This window comes from Pseudorca crassidens, chromosome 4, assembly GCF_039906515.1.
Source record: "Pseudorca crassidens isolate mPseCra1 chromosome 4, mPseCra1.hap1, whole genome shotgun sequence".
NCBI lineage: Eukaryota > Metazoa > Chordata > Mammalia > Artiodactyla > Delphinidae > Pseudorca > Pseudorca crassidens.
Window position 1 is genome coordinate 131,504,121 of NC_090299.1, and position 26,474 is coordinate 131,530,594.

General features: G+C 43.2%; 1 protein-coding gene across 7 annotated transcripts in view; it reads right to left on the reverse strand.

The window, feature by feature from the left end:
- The window catches only part of GAB1 (GRB2 associated binding protein 1), a 132,580-nt gene that overhangs the window by 62,046 nt on the left and 44,060 nt on the right, over positions 1–26,474 (reverse strand). Inside the window, exon 1 of one of the 7 annotated variants that reach the window (XM_067736781.1) lies at positions 13,664–13,915. The exons of the other annotated variants lie outside the window; for them this stretch is intronic. The gene's annotated coding sequence lies outside the window, so the exon portion shown is untranslated. Of the gene's footprint in view, positions 1–13,663; positions 13,916–26,474 lie in introns of those variants that run through there. 7 annotated transcript variants of the gene reach the window in all.

Consider the following 26,474-nt stretch of genomic DNA (forward strand, 5'->3'; position numbering starts at 1 on the left):
CACTGGGCAGTAACAATTATCAAGCTCTCAGGGTCACATCCTGGGAGCTGCAGGCTTGAAAGCTCTGCAGTCTTGTCTCCTCAAAGGTCTCCATCAGCTAATAATCAATGTGTGGCTTCACTGTGTAATCTTCGAGCGAGGCCATTACTTCAGTCCCCTGACATCATCAAATACCAATCCTGGACCATTCATCTCTCGGGTCCGATATCCACAAACAGAATAAACGACTAGAGAAAAATAGAAGGAAAAAGAATGAATTTTACTTAACTAATTTCTTGTGTGTCTCCTGTAACATTTTCTATATTTTGTAAATAACTAAGTTTGTTCTTCCCCTACTTATGGCAAATCAAGGTGTACTAGAGAAAATGAAGAAAGGTATTCAGGAATCCGACAGATGTTTTCATGATGAGAATGATGATGATGAAGACAAGTGGCTAAAGGTAATAAAGTTACTTGGCTTCACAAATAAATATACAAAATATGATGATTTTGTGTATACACACACACACATATATGTGACAGGTTTTCTGAGGGAACACACCCTACATATAATGTGTGTTCAGTAAACACTCCTTGACTTGATGCTGAAAATTTATTTCGGCAGAGAAAAAAATAAACAAAAGGCGACAGGCTTTCCTTCAAATGGGAGCAGTTAAATTGGACACACAGAATGATTAAGGTGGGCTCCCAAGGGAAGAAGGGATGTTAACGCTGGACATGCTGCAGAAACCGCCAGCCTCCCTTTTGATCTAAACTTTCTCCTCTTCTGCTGACAGCCTTTCGTGTTCTTGTTTCCTCTTCTTTCCCTCTCTAACAATTATCCTTTCTCCAATCACTCTCATTTCCACTTTATTTCTTCTTACGCTTGTCATAAGTAACATCAAAGAACGTCCATCTGCTTTGTTTTAAAGTGTCACGTTTAATATTCTTTTCTGAACCTAAAAAGCAGGTATCTTTATTATTTCCTTTTATGCTTTTGAGCATTTTTTTTTTTTTAACATCTGAGTATGGGTCTGTCTCAATGTCTTTCTTCAGTAAAGTAGGCACTATTAGAAAGAAAATGGCCTTAAACAGAATGTGGCGTTTGATAATTCGCTCATTCACCAATTGAAAGCATGGGCTAGTTTAGATGATCTCTAAAGGCTGTTCCCCACAACAGTAATAATAATCACTGACATTTACTGAGTACTAAGTACCAGGCACTGTTCTAAGCACTTTATACATTAACACAGTTCTCACCACAACCCTATGAGGTAGGCACTGTACTCATTCCCATTTACAGAGGAGAATACGAGTCACACAGAAATTAAGTAACTTGCTGCAAGTGGTAAAGCCAGGATTTGAACCAATGTCCCCCGGCCCCAGAGTCTGTACCTTAACCACTTAACATTATACTATCTGTCTATGACAGGGGTCAGCAAACTTTTTTTTTTTTGCGGTATGCGGGCCTCTCACTGTTGTGGCCTCTCCTTTTGCAGAGCACAGGCTCCGGACTCACAGGCTCAGCGGCCATGGCTCACGGGCCCAGCCGCTCCGCGGCATGTGGGATCTTCCCGGATCAGGGCACAAACCTGCATCTCCTGCATCGGCAGGCGGACTCTCAACCACTGCGCCACCAGGGAAGCCCAGCAAACTTTTTTGTAATGGCTCAGAGAGCAAATATTTCAGGCACTGCAGGCTACACATGGTCTCTGTCTCATATTCTTCTTTTATTTTTTTTTACAATCTTTTAAAAATATAACGAGCCTTCTTAGATATAATCAGACCTACAAGGCTGTAGTTTGCTGGCCCTGGGCTATGATTTTATTAATTCATATGCACCACTCTACTACTTTTTATTTAGACAATTTCAGACAGAAGCAAAGGTGAAAGATTCCAGATGGGTAGTTTATAACCCCTAGCCAATGAATGCCCAAGAGCTACCAGTCATAGGTTGCCACTGCAACAGTAAAGGTAAAGAAAATGCAAACATCCTGGAAGCAACCTAAGCATCCGTCAGCAGGTGAATGGATAAAGAAGATGTGGTATATATATACATATGTACAATGGAATACTACTCAGCCTTAAAAAGGAATGGAATTTTGCCATTTGCAGCACCACGGATGGACTTGTAGGATATCATGCTAAGTGAAATAAGTCAGACAGAGAAAGACAAATACTGTATGATATAACTTATACATGGAATCTAAGAAATACAATGAACTAGTGAATATACCAAAAAAGAAGCAAACTCACTTCTCAATAGAGAACAAACTATTGGTTACCAGTGGGGAGAGGGAAGGAGAAGTGGCAATACAGGGGTAGGGGATTAAGAAGTACAAGCTATGGGTATAAAATAAGCTACAAAGATATACTGTACAAAACAAGGAATACAGCCAATATTTTATAGTAATTATAAATGGAGCATAACCTTTAAAACTTGTGAATCACTATATTGTACACCCGTAACTTATTTAATATTGTGCAGCAACTATACCTCAATTTTAAAAAAAGAAGGGACTTACTTGGTGGAGTAGTGGTTAAGAATCCGCCTGCCAATGCAGGGGACATGGGTTTGAGCCCTGGTCCCGGAAGATTCCACATGCCGCAGAGCAACTAAGCCCATGCGCCACAACTACTGAAGCCTGCGTGCCTAGAGCCCGCGCTCTGCAACAAGAGGCCACCGCAATGAGAAGCCCGTGCACCGCAACGATGAGTAGCCCCCATTCGCCGCAACTAGAGAAAGCCCGCGTGCAGCAACGAAGACCCAACACAGTCAAAAATAGATAAATAAATAAATAAGTTTATTTTAAAAATTAATTAATTAAGAAGAAAATGCAAGCATCAGAATCAAAGAATTGTAGGGGGTTTGTGAACACACAGAAGGACACAGAGCTTATAGACATGAACCAGGTACAGTTATCACTAATGGGAATTCATAAAAAACAAAAATCTAAGTACGCCTCAGCAACCTAGTATATATTTCACAAGTAGAAAACTCTGGATATCCCTTCCTTTATCTGTTGGACAAAACTACTATTGTAATCTGCTCCCTGACATCTAACAACAGCATCTGCAATATTAAAGAAATGCCTTCTTTTTCCAAGTCCTTCATACTAATTCATTATTGAATTATCAAAATATGTCAGAAGCTAAAGAGTAGCTAATTAACTCCTAGCCCAAGAACCCTGAAGAATTTGGAAATCGTAAGAATCTGAACTTCATCCACTGGAATTCTTGCTGAGTCTCCGGCAACAGGAACATAAATTATCAACACGTCATCACCACTTACCACCCTCTAAGATTTCAGAATTTTTGAAATAAGTTTTCGTAGGCTCCATATATTTCACCGCAACTTAATTTTCCTTTAAAAAACAAAAACTCCATTTCAACAGCATAGCAATCATTTTGATAAAAGCAATCAGAAACTAGGAATTTAAGCACTATATTTTGACTGTACAAGTCAAGTCATACAGGTCAATCTACAAAATCCCACCTCTTAGGAAACTTAACTTCCTTAGAGGTAAACACTTCCATGAAATCTGGTTCAGAGTATATGCTGTTATTTATTTTTGTCATTTTGCTGGGGGAAAAATAAAAATTGAGAAACAGTCTCACTTCTCCTTTCTTTCCTATGAACTTTGGACCATCTGTTTAAAATAGCTGCAGCTATTTTCAGTGGTTAGGCAAAGGGTTACTTACAAAAACAAAAACCAATGCCTGCTCATGTATGAGCATTACTTGCATACAAAAGAGTCTAGTGTAAGTTACTTGCCAAGTCTAAAATTGTAGGAGATTTTAAAAAATATTATGGAGCGACTCAGGACATCATTTCATTCCTTCTAATTGTTTCTTAGCAACTGCTAAATGCACAAGAATAAAATAATTTGGAGATCATTTTTATTAGCATTTGAAAATATTCTGCTCTAATACTAGATCTTTACCCCCAACTTGGCTGTCCTTAAGAATCTGGGCATTTCTTCTGTTGAGAAAAGTTGCTTATTTAATAGTTCATCTTTTTACTTGAAGTACTTGCCTTTAAATGCAGAAACTCGTGTATTTGTCTTTTCTCTGGCAACAGTGACAAGTCAGAGATAACTCAGTGAATATTTATGTAATTTTTTCCTTTGCATAGCACAAAGTATATCTTTGAAAGAGAAAAAGATGAATAAGACTTCTCTGTGCAAGTCTCCACTTCTCTGCCTTTCTTTTCTGTGCTTTGAAATAACTTCCTCACGCCTAGAAAAAGTTTCTCTAGAAGCCACTGTCCTTTGTCCTTGCCGGGTCACATGAGGGGTTAAGTTTTACTTACAGAGCAGGCCTTTCAAGAAGAGCACAGCTAATCAGCCTTCACTCCATTTATCACATTCCCACCCCTTCTACAGCTTTCTACCCACCCTTTCTACTCTGCCTCAACGTTTACCTGGGTTTGCCATTAACACTTAAAGGACCCCCTCCCTCAGAAAACAACTAACCTCTTAGGGGAGACACAAATTCTGTACTGCAACAGCTCTTTCATTCCTCTTCCCCCAGAGCCGGGATATTAAAACCCTCACTTGAGATGTTATTTTTTAATTAAAAAAATAATGGTTGCTGCTCCCCCAAGTCTGTTTTTCCATCTTTCCACCGTGAATGCCTTGTAACTGGGTACATGCTGTCCAGTACCCAGAATCTAGAAATTCTACTTCCAGCCTCTCTGGCAGCCAGATGTGGTCAGGTGAGTGCAGGGGTGTGTACCTTTTCTGGGTCTGGGCCTGAAGACACTGAGCATGACACCTCCACACTCTTTCCCCTCCCCTCAAGCCTGGACACAGAAGTGCCCATGACCTCACTCTGACCATGCAGATGGACTCTGCGATGTCGGGAGGATGGAGTAACAAAGTAGAAAACCTGAGTCCCTGGATTTCTGCAAGGAGTATGACTGCCTTGCCTTGCAAGCCTGGATGCACTAACTAAAGTTGTATCTTCTTTAATTCACTGTATTTGGGGATCCCTCTGTTCCAACAGCATTGGTTTTATCACAGTCGATGCAAGCACTGTACGTAGCACTGTTCTGAGAGCCTTCCATGAATTATCTCATTAATGAACCTCTGAGCAAAGTAGTGTTACTGTTCCCAGTTTCCAGATGAAGAAACATAGACTTGGAGGATTGAGTGACTTTTTCCAAGGACAAAAGGACGTTGCAATGATCAAAACTGCAGGTCTGTACGATGCAAAATTCAAACGCCCATCCACTACACTGCAGTGTCCCCTATGGATCACTTTGCAAATCATCTCCCTCCGGCTGAGATTTTTCTGCTGTGTTATCTCTTACATACCCGGAGGAGAAATATTACGAGCTCAAAATGAAGAGGTATAAATTATATTTGGTTGCTCATAAACATCGCTAACCTACTGTTCGCTGAAGATCAAAATTTGTAAAAAAAAAAACCCCAAGCTTCAAAGGAATCAGACAGCAGCAAGTTGAAAGAGGCTTCTCGTTGAAACCTTCTACTTCCTTTCCAAAATTCTATTATGTGACACACAAAGCCTAGATCTGTACCTCAAATCAGTGCTGTAACACAAGCTTAATTCAAAATGAGCTCATCTTGGCTGTGTTTAATATCATGCTTATTATGAAAGGGGCCATGAACCCCTTACCCAACACTGGGGTTTTCCTTTCAGTAATATGAGGCCACACACCTTCACTCCTCATGAACTTTTTAAACTAAAACCAGGAGAGGTGCCAGGGACATGTGTACTGGAGGAGACTGGTAAGGTGAAGGCAAGAGGGGGATTAGAAAGATCAGCTTCTTTTGTCTTTACATTTCACCTCTGGAAAAAAAATCATTTTGCTGAAGAGTCCATGTAATCTTCCAGAAAGCTCTTATAAGTGAGAGCTTTATTTATTCCTTCCTTTATTAAGAGCCATTTATTTACTCGTTCAGCACATATGTATTGAACACTTAATGTCTGTTGATTACTGTGCCAGGCACTGGACACAGAAGAGTAAGTACAGGATGAGTTAAGAGACAGAAGGTGGTTTTTTATCGTAACTTAAGCTTGAGTAAAACTTCCAGAATAAATTGTTTAATTCTTTAATAATTGCACAGACTGTAAGAAAAGAAGGCCCTTCCCTTCCCTCCTTTCTTTTTTTTTTTTTTTTTGCTGTACGCAGGCCTCTTACTGTTGTGGCCTCTCCCGTTGCGGAGCACAGGCCCCGGACGCGCAGGCTCAGCGGCCATGGCTCACGGGCCCAGTCGCTCTGCAGCACGTGGGATCTTCCCGGACCGGGGCACGAACCCGTGTCCCCTGCATCGGCAGGCAGACTCTCAACCACTGCGCCACCAGGGAAGCCCCCCTTCCCTCCTTTCTGACAAAAGAGGCTGTAAGCACTATTTCTAGGTGTGCTTCAAGCATCAGCTCTTGAACTCCCAGGTGGAGCTGTACCATTTTGTCTAGGTAGTATCGTTCCTTCCGACCCTTTCAGAAAGTCTGAATATACATTTAAAATTCATGCTTATCCATCTGCTTCCTGCCATCATTGCCAACTTCACTAAGTTTTTGTTTTTCTAATTACATTTATTTATTTATTTATGGTTGCACTGGGTCTTCGTTGCTGCACGTGGGCTTTCTCTAGTTGCGGTGAGCGGGGGCTACTCTTCATCACGGTGCACAGGGGCTTCTCATTGCAGTGGCTTCTCTTGTTGTGCAGCACGGGCTCTAGGTGCGCGGGCTTCAGCTGTTGTAGCACGTGGGCTCAGTAGTTGCGGCGCATGGGCTTAGTTGCCCCATGGCATGTGGGATCTTCCTGGGCCAGGGATAGAACCCATATCCCCTGCATTGGCAGGCGGATTCTTAACCACTGAGCCACCAGGGAAGTCCCGTCACTAGGTTTTAATTAACAGGAGATGGATAAGTGGACAGCATGAATTCTTTCCCAGCGTAAGCAAGTATCTCATGATTTAGATGGGTCCCCTTGTTCTAGGCTTGGTTAAAAAGACAGAGGGAGCAAAAGCAGTTGGCACTCCATAGGGTACATCATTTCTATAACCATAAAAGTTCCTCTGACATTTGATGAGCGACTGTGGAAAGATGAAGCTGTGAAAATGCTACCTTCTGTGATTATGATGGGAGTGATTGTAGATGGATCGTCTACATGATAAGGTATGTCTCTGGCAGCACTGGTTAGAAAGGGCTCCAATCCCACCCTGGGAGTGGATTAAGAGGCTTTTCTGCAGGTGGCCCATCTCCTGTACTCGGGGTCTGTGTCCACATGTTCCCCCTTAGGCGTCACACAAGGGCTGTCTGGTTTCTGGCTCAGCCTTGGCTTCCAAGGAACTGCTTGAAACTTCCAAATGCATTATATTTTTATATATATATATACATATATATATATGTATATGTATATGTACACACACACACACACACACACACACACACACACACACACACACACACGGAATTCCCTGGCAGTCCAGTGGTTAGGACTCTGTGCTTTCACTGCCGAGGGCCCAGGTTTGATCCCTGGTAAAGGAACTAAGATACTGCAAGCCTCTTGGCGCGGCCAAAAAAAAAAAAAGAATGCATTCAATACTGCTTCCAGTCTGAAGAAAACACTTTTACAACGTAGTGTTCATCTTCTAAAAACTCGCTAAAATACTGCACTGAGTTTTGAAGATCTTAAGCGGCACTCATTTTCCACATAATTAATCAGAGCCCTATTTTCATTTGCACCTAAATTCCTCCAGGTAAGTCAGTTTCATTTTTCGTTCGTTACAGGCATTCATTTGTAGACAGCATCACTCTACCACTGACCAGCACCTACTAGGTAAAAGTGAAGAGGGCAGGGCTCAGGTGGACCTGGACTCAGCCTCAGAGGACTTACAGCCCCTGAGAGACTAGAAACAGACACAGGATGACTAACCAACGCCCCCCCACCCCCCGTCCCGCACAGAAAGTAGCGAGTGCCGTAAGATGCCAACAAAGCACTAGAAGCGTTTGAGGAGGGAGCACTTATCCTTAGGTTGGGAGACAGGGCCCAGCTGGAAAGGGAAATCCAAATGTGGGAGGCACCAAAAGGAAGTCAGCACCCGCATCTGCCCGGCTATGAATGTGCCTACCCTGCACCCACCGTGGCCTAGGTCCCCAAAGCCTTTCGATAGAGCGAGGCTAAGGTGGTGATAGGAGCAGATCCGTGGAGACAGCCAAGTGCAGAGTGGGCAAGAGGTGTTTCTGTGAGGAAACTGGAGTATGTTTACACACACTCCAGTCCCCAGTTTCCTGGGGACTGGAGTGTGTGTAAGGCTATAAGGAAAACAGGATAGGAAATCAAAGGGTGGAAAGATCTGGAGTGACCAGCCAAGGAGCTGGGCCTGTATTGAGTAGATAACGGGACCCACTGGAAGTCCTTCAAAGGGGAGTAACCGAAGAGGCACACTGACAGAATTCCCTGGTGGTCCAGGGGATGAGACTTGGCCTTCCAATGGAGGGGGTGTGGGTTCAATCCCTGGTCGGGGAGCTGGGAATCCCACATGCCTTGCAGCCCAAAAGCCAAACATAAAAAACAGAAGCCATGTTGTAACAAATTCAATGAAGACTTTAAAAATGGTCCACATCAAAAAAAAAAAAAAAAAGCCACACTGAAAGGAGGTTACCTTGGGTGGTTTGGAGGCTAAGGTTCTATGCAGGGAGACCAGTGAGGACGCAATGGGAAAAGAAGATCTGACCCACGGTAGCGGCAGTGGGAACGCAGCAAGCATCCAGTGCAAGACAGAGGAGAGGGCTGCAGGGCATGGGGTGGCGGGGAGCGGTACTTGAGTCATGAGGCTCCACTTTAAAGATGGAAGCTCACTTCAGGAAGCAGCCTTCTGTAGCTGCCCCCTTCACCTCCACCAGGCTCCTTCAGGCCTGGCTCCTTACATCTTTCCCAGTGCTTTCCCAATGCTTCTTCAATGACCACCCACACACAAACTCACTCTCCCGGGCTCATTAGTCTTCATAAGACCCAACTCCTAACTCTGAATTTCCAAGGCAGTGACTCACCTGCTTACCAGAGACTATCAACTGCTCCCTTAATAGTCATTTCCCCCTTTTCTATAGTAGAGGTCAGCAAACCTCTGTAAAGCACCAGGTAGTCAATACTTTAGGCTTTGCAGGCAGTAAGGTCGTCACAACCCCTCACCTCTTCCATGGTAATGGGATAGCTGCTGTGGACAATTCATAAACGAATGGGTCTGGCTGTGTTCCTATATAATTTGTTTCTAAAATTTTGTGTATTTTTACCGAGCTATAGTTAATTTACAATGTCGTGTTAGTTTCAGGTGTACAGCAAAGTGATTCAGATATACATATACACATATATATGTGTGTGTGTATCTATATATTCTTTTTCAGATTCTTTTCCATTCAATAAGATATTGAATATTGTTCCCTGTGCTATACAGTAGGACCTTGTTGTTTACCTATTGCGTATATAGTACTGTGAATATGTTAATCCCAAACTCCTAATTTTCCTCCCTACCCCCTACTATCCCCTTTGGTAACCATAAGCCTATCCAATTTTATTTACAATGACAGGTAGCTGGCTCATTAGATGCTCAGACCACTGTTTGCCAGCTCCCGTTCTACAGTACCAGAAGCCTTCGCAGGGTGTCTGGCTTGCTAAAGATGACATTTTCCAGCCTCCCTTACAGCTAGTTGTGGTCGTGTGACTCTGAGTGAAAATGATCTGTACAACATCTAGATCATGTCCCTTCTCTTGGCTGAAAAGAGGTCATGGTGAGTCACCTTGACTGTGAAGATGAGGGCAGCACTCACGGGATAGCAGAGAAACAAGATGGAAGGAATTTGAGGCTTCCTACTTCTCCCGGAGTACGGACCATCTGGACTGTTCTAAGAAAAGGAAAAAGCCCCCCCAAACCTTTTAACTTAAGTCAGTGTACTTTGGGGCATCTCTTTATAAAGCTTTGCGTTTTCGAGTTTAGCTCAGTGCACGAGGAGGCTGTATTCAGAAGGGGAAACGACTTTGTTGCAGAGCTACCGCATAATCAATGATCAATCAAGCACCCATAGGGTGGTCGGACGACTCGGCACACATCTATCATCAACACAGCACGAATCTATCATCATCATGGGAACTAATATTGAGCAAAAGCTTACTCTGTGCCGTGCACTTATAAAATACAAGCTCTCGCTTATCTTGAAAGCAATTCTTATTCCCATCATTTTTTACAGATGACGTTCAGAAAGATTAAGAAATATGCCCAAAGTCATACTACTCCAAAGTAGCTGCACAGATATATAAACTCGGGGACACATGATTCTCCAGCACATTCTTCTGCCCACATCAGCTCCCTTGTGTCGAGGACAAGCCACAGTAGTCAATTCTAGGGTGATTTTCAGAGAAGGTTCTGTGACTGCAGGCTTAGTTTTCAAACTGAAAAGCGTCACTAAGATTCACTGACTGACGGCTCCATTTGGTTTCATCACTACTCCCCGTGAGGAGCCAAGTACGCCAGAATGACACAAGGTTAAATGACTGATTCCTTTGAAAGACTCTGAGAACGCCAGAATGTGGATTGCATGAGACAGCCACAGGGGCTGCCAACTCGGCCCCAGCTTTGCCACCACCTCCTCTTTCGCTGCCCATTAGAAGTTAACTGCCCTGACACCTGCTACCCCAGGCTGAACAGAGGCTGCAAAGCAGTTTCAAAATATGCCAGCAGAGGAGGAGAGCTTCTTTTCTCTCCAGGAAAGGGTGAGCAAGGCCACCGACATTTACTGTTGACCCTAGGCTGTGAGGTGTAGCAGCCATCTCTGCTGGGGTCTTGGCACCCATCATGGGGACCATCTGCCTCTGTTTCCCTGACGGCACGACCTGTCCTGTCCTGTACAGCCTGGAGGCCCAAGGAAAGTCAAGTTCACCTCCAAATTACAGCCTAGCTGATGGTACCAACTGACTGTGGTAGGTGAACCCAAAATTCAGGTGCAAAAGATTTTCATCTTATTTCAGGTTTAAAAGAAAGAACTATTTCAGGGGCTTCCCTGGTGGTGCAGTGGTTAGGAATCTGCCTAATACAGGGGACACGGGTTCGAGCCCTGGTCCGGGAAGGTCCCACATGCCGCAGAGCAACTAAGCCCATGCGCCACTGCTACTGAGTCTGCGCTCTAGAGCCCGTAAGCCACAACTACTGAAGCCCGCGCACCTAGAGCCCGTGCTCTGCAACAAGAGAAGCCACTTCAATGAGAAGCCTGCGCACCACAACGAAGAGTAGCCCCCGCTCACCTCAACTAGAGAAAACCCGCGTGCAGCAACAAGACCTGATGCAGCCAAAAAAAGAAAAAAAAAAGAAAGCTATTTTAAAATTAGTTTGATTTTTTTTTTAAGTCTTTTTTTTTTTTTTGGCTGTATCATGAGGCATGTGGCTCTTTAGTTTCCCGACCAGGGATTGAACCCGCGGCCCTTGCCGTGGAAGTGCAGAGTCTCAAGCACTGGACCGCCAGGGAAGTCCCTAGTTTGATTTTTTTAATAGGATAAGTTCATTTTTGAAAACATCACTTGTTTAATCAGCTGTGAATGGCTAATTAAACATTAATTACTTATAATTAGTTGTTGCTATACCAAGAATTATATAAAGTACACGTTTTATTATAGAAATGTAGTAAACATTAAATAAATTTATCTTGAGTAAAGCACAAAATTAACACGTTCTTAATTACTTTTTTAACCCAATTATTTTTAAAATTAGGAAGAAAGACCTCACCCCCAAAATGCACGTTTTTCTTTTGCACGTCTTTAATAAGTATTTCCAGAGCCATATTACAATGGATGCCAAACTGCAGCTACTTAAAATCATATTTTCAAAGAATAGTTTTGGGGACTTCCCTGGTGGCGCAGTGGTTGAGAGTCCGCCTGCCGATGCAGGGGACACGGGTTCGTGCCCCGGTCCGGGAAGATCCCACATGCCGCGGAGCGGCTGGGCCCCGTGAGCCACGACCGCTGAGCCTGAGTGTCTGGAGCCTGTGCTCCGCGACGGGAGAGGCCACAACAGTGAGAGGCTGCGTACCGCAAAAAAAAAAAAAGAATAGTTTTGGGATGTGAGAAAGGTTCTCATATCTATTATTATGCTTTTTAAAAGGCAGGTTTCAAAAAGGTTTACAGACATTCTTGTAAAAGAATAACTACATATCCATATAAATAAGCATGGAAAATTAGTTTTTCTCTGAGTGGTAGTTACAAGTAATTTTTATTGTCTTCTCGGCATTTTCAAAATTTTCTAACATAGCAAAAAAACGTATATTTTTAAAAGAGCTAGACTATATAAAGAGTATGATAACACTAAAAGCTTTCTCCTTTCACTGCATTCTGTAAATGGATGCAGAATGTGGTTTGTGCAAGCTATTTTATATCCAAACCATAGAGAAAAATCTCAGAAATGCCTATATTAAACACCAAGTCTCCGTGCTCTGACACTGCACATTTCAGAAAGATCAGAGGAGCACCATAACATATGGAGATACGCAGCCACTGGGGAGAGGGTCCAGATTCATTACACCCACAGCTATTATCCATGTTTTATCTCCACTAAATTGACATTAAAAATGGAGTAGGGAGTACGTGTAGCACTCAAACACCTGTGACACACCATTATGGAAGAAAAATATTTCCCGTTATTTGAATTCCCAAGTACTGCTTACAGATTCAGAAAACAGCAGAAAACAACTGTGAAACTGAAAAGAAACACATGCACGTCACAATTGAGCAGTTGGTAAGATTAACTAGAAATCAGTTTCTATTTCACAATGGGAGTTACTAAAACCACAGGAAGCCCCACAATTAGGCAACAGGAGTTAGAATCAAGTCTAAAACTGGAGAATGTATCTCTCACCCCCAGTCACAATGCCTAACAGGGTCCGGGGACACACATTTGTTTGCAGATATGAAAAGAAAAAAAAATTTGTAATGGCTCAAGCTAACAGATCGCTGCCCCAGGTTTCACACTAATGGTCATATGATCTCCCAAGTGCTGTTTCTCAGACAAACGTCTCTTTTTTATATAAAGCCAAAGGATCACCAAAAAGGCCTAAGTCAAGCAAGCGCCTATATTTTTAAAATGATGGATCAATCCTCTAACAGAGGAAAACAGGACTTTGAAAGAAATATTTCAGGAAAAGGTGAAGGTAGGGAGGTTCAGGAAAATGTCTGATAAAATTCCATGGCTTTTCCAAAACAACAAAAACATAGTTTCCCAAGCCCCCAATACAAAAGCAGAGCAGAAAATAAAAGTGGGTTCTCAAGCGACACAGTTCCTGAGGGAAACACACTTTCACTTGCTATTTCGACAAATATTTTCCCCACAGGGTTATTTTACTTACAGAGAAAGAAAAAAAACAATATAGATTGAATAGTCCCCAAATGTCACATCTCTTTATATAGACACACACAGTACAGAAATATACAGCTTTATGGAGAAATTTCACCTGCCTTCAATAAATATTTAGTTAACTGAAGATTTTCAACAATAAAACAACAATGGAGAAAGACAAATAATAAATCAGCGTCAGTCTGTCTAACCGGAGAACAAGCAAAACGACAGCTAAAGGAAGAGATAAAGGTTGTAGGGTAAGAGAAAAAAAAAATTACTAGGATATTAAGTAAGATTCTGATCCATCAGCACCAATACGAAGAAGACGGCAAACACACCTTATGTGCAGGCTGCCTAGAAGGACAGCTTCCCCGTACCTCTGATTTCCATCATCCTGTTCAGGACCAGCCTAGGAAAGTAATATGCACCCGCAGAAACACTGGCCTGGCCGGCACCCAAGTCAGTGACTTCAACTGCTCCACATTAATAACAAAAGCTGTACAGAGTGGACAGGCAGGGAGCGAGATGAAAGACCGGAGCAGACTTCTAAGAGCAAATCTATCTCCTGTTAAAAGATGCTGGCCAAGCCCTGTTCCTCCTTGATGGAAAAGATCTGTTCTCTTTGTAAAGACTACAGTTATTTCATGTAATGGGTTTAATGTTTGCATGACACTAACAACAAAAAACGATTTTCATGGTAACAGACTGCAGTAAACACAGACTTGTTAGGTGCCAGGGACCATTCTGTGCGCTGCACGCAAATTAACACATGGGATCTCCAACAACCTGATGACGTAAGTGCTACTAGCCTTGGTTTACAGATCGGGAAACTGAGGCACTCAACTGATCAGTGACTTTACCAAAATCACAGAGCTAGGACAGTTGAACCCAGGCTCTCAGGCTCTGGTGGCCAATGGCTTAACCACGACACCAGGCTACCCTGTGCTGAATCCTGCTCATGCCTCCTGCCCTCCATATGCCTTAACCCCACGGAGGTCTCAGACCCTGCTACTCCACAGACTGCAGTTTTGTTGCTGCTTTCTGGCTGCTCCAAGGGTTGGAGGGGAAAGGCAGAGAGCTACCTTTCATGGAAGGCCTATTTTATGTCAGCCCCTTCAGAAAAGAGAAATGCTCTCTTCTATCCTGCGATCTCAGCATTATTATTGTAATTTCCGTTTTCTAGATGAAAAACAGGTTCTGAGGTTAAGTGTCAATACCTTGCATAAGGCTAGTGAGAGGCAGTGTTGGCATCAGGACCTAAATCTGTCTGTACTTGGTCTGTGTTCTGGCCACTACAGAAGGCATCTCCCACCTCAGTCACAAATTCATCCCCTAACTGGGGACACATCTAACAGCCACAGATGAACTCCCATATTTTAACTAATTGTTTCACAAAGGAATGCCGCCTGGACGATTGGGAGGAACAGAGAGGGAAGAAAGGTCAGGAAAATTCCAACACAACAGCCAAAAAACCCTCTTACACCATAGAAAATTCCAGTTAGGTAACAGAAAGCATATTTTGTGCGTACATGCTCAGCACTGCTGCAGAACTATGAATTGTAAATATACAGAACTGGATATTTCTGGTGCACATAAGCTCAGCAAATCATATTACATTTCTTTTTTTTTTTTTTTTGAAGTTGTCTCAGTAGATCAGGTTCTTTATTTGAAAGGAAAATTTAGTCATGGGCAGTTGACTGCCTTGATAATGCAAATTATTTTGAAGTGGCAAAATAATTTGGTTTCAAAATTTATAGTGGGAAACTCCTGCTAAAACCTTCTGAGCCCTCATCTACTTTGAGAATTAGAACTGTCTCCATAATAATGAAAGACTCCTTGACCAGCTATAGTTTAATTTAAAAAAAGAAAAAGAAAATAACATATTACATTTTAAATGCACTGGAGGAACTAACTCACTATGGAAAAGAATTCTGTGGTCAAATCCCTTTGTAAAGTCAAAAGCCCTTTCACATCCTCTAAGTCTCTGAATATTCAAAAGCAGGCATATTCTATTTTCCTAATGAGCTGTATAAAAATCCAAATTATTTTACATAGGTTTGGGATCTATTCTGCCTTAAAATTGAAGAAATGGACCATTATACTATTCCCCACTTTCTCCAGCCTGAGGTTCTATAAAGGGCTAAGTTGCCTATCACACATCAGCATGTAAATTAATTAGCATCTACATCTTAGCTAAGAATTCCTTGAAATAAAAAGAATAAATGGAATCAAAAGATTGATGATTAAAATGAAAAAGTATCAGGAGACTGTGACTCACAAAACATACAGATATGAAGGCTTCAGACTTCAATCTCCTCCCGTTATGGTTAAGAAAACTAAGGCCCAAGAAGTAAATTGATCTTTTCTAAATCTTAGAGTCAGTAGGAGAAACACTAATATCCAATTCAGTACGTGCTGTGTGGTCCAGAATTGGTTCCCTCTAATTATGTGAGATAATACAGCACTGTAAGCTCTAAAAGAGCAGAAACTGTCGTATGTCTTGTTTCTGTAGCTCCTACAAATTGCCTTGCTAAATAAATAATACTAATTCTCTCTATGGTGGGAGACAGGAATCAGAGGTAGTATAGTAGGCTACCCCCTACTTCACGTCTGGTCTTTGTAGACTGTTAGGCAGATCCTAGGATCTCAGCGAACAGCTGTGCCAATCAGTGCCAACCTTATCCAGAGAACAGAGTGGGTAGCGAGCAGATGTAGCACCTTAAGGACATCCTATGAAAGAGCTCAAGATTTGAAGGCACGAGACACTTGCAAATGAGTTGACTTGTCCAGCTCAGTATTTCTCCCCTCCAGGGGATTCTCTGGCAGTCCAGTGGTTAGGACTCTGTTCTTTCACTGCAGAGGGCCGGGTTCAATCCCTGGTTGGGGAACTAAGATCCCGCAAGCCGAGGTGCAGCCAAAAATTTTTTTTTAAGTTTTTTTTTTTTTTTGGCGGTACGCGGGCCTCTCACTGCTGTGGCCTCTCCCACTGCGGAGCACAGGCTCCGGACGCGCAGGCTCAGCGGCCATGGCTCACGGGCCCAGCCGCTCCGTGGCATGTGGGATCTTCCTGGACCGGGGCACGAATCCGTCTCCCCTGCATTGGCAGGCGGACTCTCAACCACTGCGCCACCAGGGAAGCCCTTAATTAATTTTTAAAAAGGTAATTAAAAAAAAAAAAAGATTTCTCCGTCCCAAAAGGAATAAGCTGTACTTCCTGACCTCTAATGGCTGCTTCCAATATTAAATGTTATTATTCTGTTTAGACCTGAAATTTGTAACTTTGACACAAAAAGCAATACTTTAATAAGTCCCTTTCAATGCAGCTCTTTGGTGGGTTACCATGAATCTTACATGTATACAAGTAGTCTCACCCCAACCTGCCCCAGTGAATAGGGCGGGGAATGGGAACACTTTGCTCTGCAATGGCCACTGAGCCCCCATTTTCTTTCCTAACACCACTTGCACCAGAAAAGCTCCTGGGTTGGGCGATGAGGCCCATAGCACTTCAAGTGTTACACTTAGCATCAGGCTCTAGGGCCAGGCTTGTCCCATCAAAAATACTGTTCCAAGGCTGTGGTCCCTCCAGACAGGCTGCCTCTGCTTGGTGTCCAGCGAGGCTTTGAGAACAAGGGGCCCCTCGTCAGAGCTGGTCAACTGCAGGAGGTGCCGACAGTGCAGAGCTGGTCTGAGGCCAGAGGCATGGGTCACAGAGAGGCCAGGGCCGCTGGGAGGCCAGGCTGGAGGGGGAGCCCTGCTATGTAACCTGAAACTTGAGAAGGTGATTAAGAAAGAGATACTCACACAAAGGAAAGAACAGGAGAGGTTTGAAGACTAGAAACATGAGAGCATGACAGAGAGACTGCTTTGGAAATTCCAACCAACCGTCTCAAAAAAGCAAATGTGGGGCTTCCCTGGTGGCGCAGTGCTTGGGAGTCCGCCTGCCGATGCAGGGGACGCGGGTTCGTGCCCCAGTCCGGGAGGATTCCACATGCTGCGGAGCGGCTGGGCCCGTGAGCCATGGCCGCTGAGCCTGCGCGTCCGGAGCCTATGCTCCACAACGGGAGAGGCCACAACAGTGAGAGGCCTGCGTATCGCAAAAAAAATAAATAAATAAAAATAAAGCAAATGTTACTGTCTCGCAAATGAGTCAAAATAACATGCATTTATTGTGTCTGTGAGCGAAATGGGATCAATCTTAATTGTTAAGCAGTGCTGCTACTAGTACACATGTGTCGGGAAAAAGAAACGCCCAGTCACAGGACTTTCATAATTAAGGAAAGAATCAGAACTTACCCTGGACCTCTGTATAGAACGTCACAGTTTACAAATCAGCTTCCCGTGCACTTTCTGCTCTGACCCTCACCATCACTTCATGACACTGAACAAACTGAGGATCAAGAGGTTGATTTACTGGCCTCAGATGCCCAAATTGCTACGTAGCAGGTCTTCAGGTCCACCTGGGGCTCTTCCACTATGCCAAGTCTCTTTAGAACTACTTTTCCTCAAAACCCACCTTTTAAGAGAAATTAAATGTATCCCTATGCAATACATTTTTTTTCAATTTTAAGGTCTAGCACTGAAACAAGCTGCAGGTTGAATATCATTAAACAGTGTTTGTTTTTTATTTTTATTGAAGTATAGCTGATTTACAATGTGTTAATTTCTGCTGTACAGTAAAGTGATTCAGTTATATACCCACGTATATATTCTTTTCATATTCCTTTCCATTATGGTTTATCACAGGATACTGAATATAGTTCCCTGTGCTACACAGTAGTACCTTCTTTTTTATCCATTCTATGTATAATATTGCATCTGCTAAACCCAAACTCCCAATCCATCCCTTCCCCACCTCCCCTCCCCCTCAGCAACCACAAGTCTGTTCTCTATATCTGAACAGTGTTTTGATATGCTACACAGCACTGTCCCTTTGCTGCAAAGCATGTTAGCCTATGATGGGTTAACTAAGCTTTGAGGGCTAGTCTGGAAACTTTAGCACCACACATACTATACTATTGTTTCTATGGGAAGCTCTGTTCCAAGTTCCAGTCAGCTGACTTAAAAGAGAGCTTTTGGTGCATATGAACACGGCCTAAAAATAATCACCACTGCAAACTGAAAGCATTTCTTGGATTTTGCTTTTCTTTTTCATTTCATTTAAATATATACAGACATACCCAGAGCCTGTTTTCACGGAGCAGCATGTCCGGTATGAAAAGCTAAGCATTTCAATATAACAGAAGAAACTGCATCAAATTCCCACATGTGATGAGTGTGGACTACATAAACAAGTGGGAAAGTCCCCTTCCACCCCAAAACTGTGCCAAGACATCTGACATGCCTATGTCTGCCAGAAGTCTACAGCTATTCAAGTCAGAATCCATGTTTTTGATAAATCAGCGTAATACTGTATGATCTAAAAAGCTTAAAAAGGACTTCTTGCCAGGAGAATTGTTTTATGGCCCTTCAAAAGATTTGTTCCGAGAAAAATGTCTCCCTGCCAAGGGATTTCAAATGCTAAAAGCAGAAGGGCAGCTTTTCAGTGACGAATTTTCAACAAATTACCCAGCATACACGGTTGAAAGCTCTCTCATCAAGAATTGAGGTGCTAGGGCTTCCCTGGTGGCGCAGTGGTTGAGAGTCCGCCTGCCGATGCAGGGGACACGGGTTCGTGCCCCGGTCCGGGAGGATCCCACATGCCGTGGAGCGGCTGGGCCCGTGAGCCATGGCCTCTGAGCCTGCGCGTCCGGAGACTGTGCTCCGCAAGGGGAGAGGCCACAGCAGTGAGAGGCCCGCGTATCGCAAAAAAAAAAAAAAAAAAAAAGAATTGAGGTGCCAGGTTTACGATTAAAATAAAAAATACAGCGTATATTAAAAGATAAATCAGAGTAGGGTTGGGACCACTGTGTCTACTCAAGGAAACAGGTGACCAGAACGTTGGGATAAATTCCATTAACAAGTTCTCCTGATGCTTTTTGATTCGTTAATAATGGATGTATACACCATTTTTCAGAAACTTTCCTGTTGTGTGAGTTCAGACGTGACTGGCTTATGCTTAAACCAAACCTAACTGACACCACAAGAAAGAACAATCAGATGGAATCTAAATATAATACTCTCAACCGAAAGTTCAGACAGAAATCTGTCAGTCGCCTTTTACCCTACCTCAGACAGGAAGGATTGTGTGGACCGGTGGCTCAGGATCCTGCCATTTTTCTCTTCTGTCCTCACTCAGGACAGTCTTTCCCGAAGAATCTTGAAAAAGACAGACTAAGAATGACAGGGATCAAAACAAAAGGCAGCTGACACGCATGAGAAACTCTGAATTGCCTAATGTCAGTCCCCCAAGCGTCTCAGCCGGCCGATCCTCTCTAATTTTTGATGAAGTACAACATAAACCTCTTTAGAGCTGTTTGTAATCAAAAGGTACAAAGTGTGAGACCCAAATGCTCTTGGTTATCGAGATGAGTCTTAAAATAACCACAAGCGGCTAATATTTAATTTGGTGTTCTTGCCTTTCTGTGAGAATTCTTAGTAAGATATAAAATGCCCTTAATAAAACATAACTTAACCGACAGTGGAAATATCTCATTGGGGGGGGCCACTGTCTAGATTATCTAGATCTAAAAAGCAAATCATTGTTTGAAAAAGCCCAATTATTGTTACCTTAAATCCTCTTCTCTGTTTCCATCTCTCTCTCTCTCTATATATATATATACACTTAAAATAGTCTAATATGAAGCCCATACAGGCTCCACGGGGCTGTGCCAGAAAGCCAGTCATATTCTAGTGAGTTTGCTCTGTTCTTTTTTTAATCTAAAAAATATTCAATAAATATCTTAAATTCTTTTTTTAGTGGTGCTAGCCTTTGATTTTCCTGTGATGTGAATCCTTGTTCATCTTTCTTATCTATTTCCATAAGCTTATGTTTTCTTATTGAGTTGCCTGAAAGTAGATACACTTTCATGACCTGTAAATCATCTTAAATAAGCCTACGGTCCAAAACCAGTATTACCTCCAATACTTGCATTTTTTCTTTTTTCTCGTCATTAATTGCCCTGGGCCACAGTTTCTTAAGGTATAAAATGGTGGTGTGTGTTGGAGAGGGGGTGGGTAGCACCAGGGGAAAAAAACGTGCTTGATGATTTCTAAGTTCGCTTCCAACTCCAGAGTTCTATTATTTGCTGGTTCTCTGGTCTGCATTTATCCCAGACATGAGCTCCCATAGAGCAGTGGTTCTTGGGGGGGCAGAGGGGGTACTATTTTGCCCCCCCAGACATTCGGCAATGTCTGCAGACATTTCTGGTTGTCACAGCTGAGGGAGGGGTGTGCTACTGGTATCGAGTGGGTAGAGACCAAGGATGCTGCTAACTAAACATCCTACCACCGGCAGGTAGCCCTAAAACCAAGAATCATCCAGGCCAGCACTGTCAATAGTGCTGGAAGTTGTAGGGTAACAAACCTGGGAAATTAAATGACTTGTCAGATTCAGAGAGTTGTGGAAGCCACTTCCTAAAATATTTACTACCTTTCATATTCCTAGACAGGCAGCTCGGGTGCTTCAACTCCTAAAAGGGAAGCAGAAAGCAACAGAGCTTATTCACAGCTCCTGTTCTTCCTCTATTTCCCTCTTTCTCTCATCCAAACCCACAGAATGATCAATGATGGAGGCAGGATGGATAAGCCACGGTCCCTGCCTTCCCAGTGCTACCATCTAGTGAAAGAGATAGAAAATCAACAGTGGTCAGTGCTTTGGATGTAGCAAGATGTGATGTGGCTTGCAAAAGCCCACAGGTTCTTTCAAGACCCATTAGGTATCAAATCTTCATTTAATGAGCAGATATTACTAAAGAACCTTCATTGACAAATTTTTAAATAGATCAGTGCAGCTAGAAAAGTAGACGATGTGTTTTCATTAAGAAAATGTTTTTTCAATCTACCAAAATGATGAAAGTTCTTCCTCAGCCATGAATAGCATCTTTATCCTTCTAAAGCAGTATACGATCACGTGCGTCCAGGAAAACTAACAGTACTCCAAGGATTGTTAGGTGTTCAGGTCCTGCAAGTCATTCTGGAGCCTTTTTGTAGGACAAGGTGAGTAAGGAAGGCCCAGAGGTCAGAGCAGTGACTGCACCATGGGAACCACTGCTTTCTAGGATACTCTGGGATGTACCCAAGGGAACCATACAATTTTTCTTCCAAACCAAGAAACTTCTGAGAGTGAGTTATGCCAGGACAACAGGATAAACCAGGACCCATGTTCACCACAGCTATGACTGCTATGCTGTGGCAGCCCCTCTGAATGCCTGGTGGAAGACGATGCCCACAGGAACCTCGGAATAGCCGTGGGCACTAAACAAAAGCATGACTTCCACTTTCTTAGTCAACTAAAAATCAGTGATAGTCAAATGGAAAGAAAAGAGATACTCAGGAACACAGTCAACACAGGCAAATCTGGAAAACCCAAACATACTCTGTTTATGAATCTAAAGTACAAGATTCCCACAACAGTGCGCTCCAGATGGGACGTAGTCTTTTCTCTGTGGCATGTGAAAAGCAAGAAAAACTGTGAAACAGCTTCCGGTCTATCCACTTAGCTAATACACTGATCCCCCTAATACACTGACCCTTCAGTCAGCCCAAGCGAACTTCTGGTACTTGCAGTCAAGGCAAGCCCTCTGCTGAAAGCCATGTCTTGGCAGGTACGGTGCGTTTAATCACATTCTGGTCCCAATGGAAACTTCTGTACTAGGCAACGGACAGCCTCAGGAACTCTCCCCTAAAGTCCCATGACCAGCAAGGTGGATGGGTTCCTGGGTATTTGACTGGAACAGAAAACAGGATACCCACTGCTTTGGAAAACAAAAATATTCCCAGGATCAGTAAGGTTAATGTTGTCTTTTTTCTTACCCATAAACAAGGTAGCCTCTTAAGAAAACATTATAATCTTACATGGAGCTTGCAAATCAAAAACCAAGCCAAAAACATGTCCTAGTGCTTTGGGCACATGAACGAAGACTGCATGCGAGCCCTGACCCCCTGCAAGCATGCGAGGAAGGCAAAAGCAAGCCCAGGAGACCTCAGGGGCTGCCAGCGGCAGCAGCAACCTTGACACCGCATCCCCTCCCACTTCCTTTTAAGCTTTATCAGAAGCAAGATAAAAAATCCTGGAAAAGGGACTTCCCTGGTGGCGCAGTGGTTAAGACTGCGTGTTCCCAATGAAGGGAGCTTGGGTTCGATCCCTGGTCAGGGAACTAGATCCCACACGCACGCCGCAGCTAAGAGTTCGCATGCCACGACTAAGGAGCCAGTAAGCTGCAACTAAGGAGCCTGCCGGCCGCAACTAAGGAGCACACCTGCCACAACCAAGACCCGGTGCAACCAAATAAATAAATAAAATATTAAAAAAAAAAAAATCCTGGGCTTCCCTGGTGGCGCAGTGGTTGAGAGTCCGCCTGCCGATGCAGGGGACACGGGCTTGTGCCCCGGTCCGGGAAGATCCCACATGCCGCGGAGCGGCTGGGCCCGTGAGCCAAGGCCGCTGAGCCTGTGTGTCCGGAGCCTGTGCTCCACAACGGGAGAGGCCACAACAGTGAGAGGCCCGCGTACCGCAAAAAAAAAAAAGAAAAAAAATCCTGGGAAAGATGGTACAACCTTCACCAAAGTCAGAAGGCCCAATTATTCAACTTCTATTTCACCTCAATGTTCTATATTTGATCAAGGAAGAGACTTAAAACGGGCAACGGTGGCCCATCCTGAAAAAAGGGAACAGAGGTCACTTTTCAATTTTAGCCTCATCTCATCCTTAGGTACCAAGGGAGTCACTACTGGCAAGCTCTCCACACATGAAGGCAGAGGTTCCAGAAGAGAAGAAAAGGGCACATACAAAAACGGTAAACCACAGGCAAGTCTGGTATCAATTCAAACACAATTCAGTAGATAGATTTTAAAGACTCAGGGGTAGGACAGAGCAGCAATGGCTTACTGTATTTCCAGTGTCATGTCAAATTATCCTAACATGTTTTCTGGTAACCCTGGTATCAGAGAGAAATGCCACAAAGAGAATGTCTCTTCATTTTCCAAAAAGGTCTGGATAAAATGAAGAAATGTGGGCTGGATGACATAGTTAAGGGTAGTCACAGTTATTTGAAATACCATCCACAAAGAATACTAATTATTAAGCTGTCATAACCTGAAGGAATGCCCTAGTATCATTATTCTATTTTAATTGAGTAATTATATTAATCACATAGATGATGTTTGAGAATATGCTTATTAATTTTATAGATGGCATGAAGTCAGATGAAAGATAATATTCAGAAGAATCTGAATGCAGAAGGCTGCGTGAGATGACATTTTAATAGAGATAGATATTGAGCCCCACATTTAAGTATAAACATAAATTGTACAAAAAGAAATGCTGGAGACCTGGCTTAACAGTACTTTAACATTGAGAGTCAGAAGTAAGACAGTTGTTTCAAAAGAAAAGGAAATTCAATCCATGGCTGCATTACTAAAATTAAATTACTGGATCAAGGGAAGAGACAGTCTACTAAGCATTACCCAAGTTGAAACCACATCTAGAGAATGGAGGTAAACATGAAAAAGAATATGTATACGTATAACGGAGTCACTTTGCTATACAGCAGAAATTAACACAACACTGTAAATCAGCTATACTTGAACAAACTTTTTTTTTAAAAAAAAGGCTACACTGGGGACATCCGCTGATCAAGTTCTAGTTTTCCAATGTCCTTCTAGAATGTAGATGCAACACTTCAGGTCCAGCTGGACAGTCAGAAGGCGGAGGAAACATAACCTCTCTAGTGTTGGGCATTCTGTTTACATAGCCTAAGACGGAATGAGGTTTTTTGGCAACTGCATTACACAGCTGACTCACAACAAATTTAAGTTTCTCTTGTGAACAAGATAAACAGTTGATAGCCTCAGAAGTTATCAACACTGGTCGGTCATCACGTTATACACTTCTGTGTTCAACATCCACCTCTATCCACGAGAATATGAGTTTCATGAATGCAGGAGGAGTTTTGCCCTGTTCACAGCTGAATATCCCACACCTAGAACAAGTCCTGGCCCCTAGCAGACATTCAATTAGCACATGTTGAATAAATGAATGACGGTTAAAACAACAACCAACAAAAAGGCTATAATGGGGACAAAAGATACAGGGCAAGACAGTAGCCTTGGGACTTCCCTGGTGGCGCAGTGGTTAAGAATCCGCCTGCCAATGCAAGGGACACGGGTTCGAGCCCTGGTCCAGGAAGATCCCACATGCCGCAGAGCAACTAAGCCTGTACGCCACAACTACTGAGCCTGTGCTCTAGAGTCCACGAGCCACAACTACTGAGCCCACATGCCACAACTACTGAAGCCCGTGTGCCTAGAGCTCGTGCTCCACAACAAGAGAAGCCACCACAATGAGAAGCCCGTACACCGCAGCGAACAGCAGCCCCCGCTCGCCGCAACTAGAGGAAGCCTGTGCGCAGCAATGAAGACCCAACACAGCCAAAAATAAATAATAAATTTATTTAAAAAAAAAAAGAGAGAGACAGTAGCCTTGTTCTGTGTAGCTCCAAGAGGGAACAAGAAACCACTCTTGAGTTACAGGAAGGCACTTTCAATGCAAGAAAAACCTCCCTAATAATCAGAGCTGTTCCACAACAGAACAAGCTGCTCTTTCAAGTAAAATTTTGTTCTCTACAACTGAAAATATGAAACTAGATGTTGGATGAATAGGAAGTCTGCACTTTCTGGATGCCTGAACTGGGTAACCTCAAGTATTTCTGAGAGTCAATGATTCTTCATAGAAACAAGTTCCACAGTATTCATGGGGATAACAGGAATGTCTCCTTCAACATAGGAACTTCTTCTACAACATCTGTGCTGGACAGTTTCCAGCTACCCCTCCAGATCCAGTCTCCAACTGGTCCTGTCCTGCTGAGCTGAGGGAGGCTAACTTAAGGACTGCATCATGTCTGGTTCTCTGGCTCTGGGATGGGTTTGGTCAATGGGGATGAGAGAGAGAGGAGCCTGAGGGCAGGAGATTGATTCCCTGGCTGCAGCCCTATGCATCCCTGAAAGGCATCATCTCTACACAGCCATCCCTCCTGGGGTCTGGGACTATTCCTTCCTCTTTCCTCTTCAGGTGTAGGTACTGGCCCTCGCCCTCCCCTCTTACTTGTCCTTGGAGTCTCACTATACCCTAGATTTGGGTAAGCATTTTTTTTATTCAATGTTCCTCAAATTATCCAACTGGAGTGTTGCCACCTGCTTCCCACCAGGCCCCGATCCACGCACCAGCTAAGCGGGGACTCACCCGGTGTCTGTTTGAATGCTCCCAGGGACAGGGAGGGAGCACAGCAGGTTCTGGAGAGCTCTGGTGCACAGCTCTAACTGTTAGACGTGCCTCCTTTCTATTCAGCCAACTCCATAATTCTTATTCATTAGTTTTAGTGCTGCTATGATAACACCAGGCCTTTCACTTATTTGAAGCCAGCTTTCAAAACCAGTCACGACAGTGGGAAGGCAATGCAGCCTGACAGTTTACAGCCTGCCTTGTGTCTCAGCAGAAATGCTTAAACAGCTCGATTTCCTGTGCATTCCGGAACAGCAGTTTCCTACTTTAGCAAGCATTTGGGCTTCACATTCGATCAATTCTTCAGAAAAAGGAAGCAATGTTAGGTTGTCACACAACAGCATCAAACCTGGACACCACAAACGGTTAATAGGAAATCATGTATATATTAATGTTCTTTCTCCAAAAACAACTTTGTGAAAGAGCAAACACCACTAAACTTCTCCTTTTCATCCCTTGTTATGGAGGCTGCCTTTTTGCAGGAACGTGAGCAAAAGGATAATTTCACTCTGCATTGATTTTGATCTTATAAAGAATGTATCCAGTGGGGAATATTCTTTTCTCACTGCCAACAGAGTGGTATAAAATGAATGAAAATGTCTGGTAAGAATCGTTTTTCTTTACGTGGCCTAGTGTCACAGCAAGCATTAAGCAAACAAAACATCAAGTGGGAAAAGTACACATAAAACCAGATGAATTTAGACAAAGGAAAATAAAGACAACTTTTTAAGTTATTAAATGAAGAAGAACAAAACCTTGAGAACTGCCCAAAA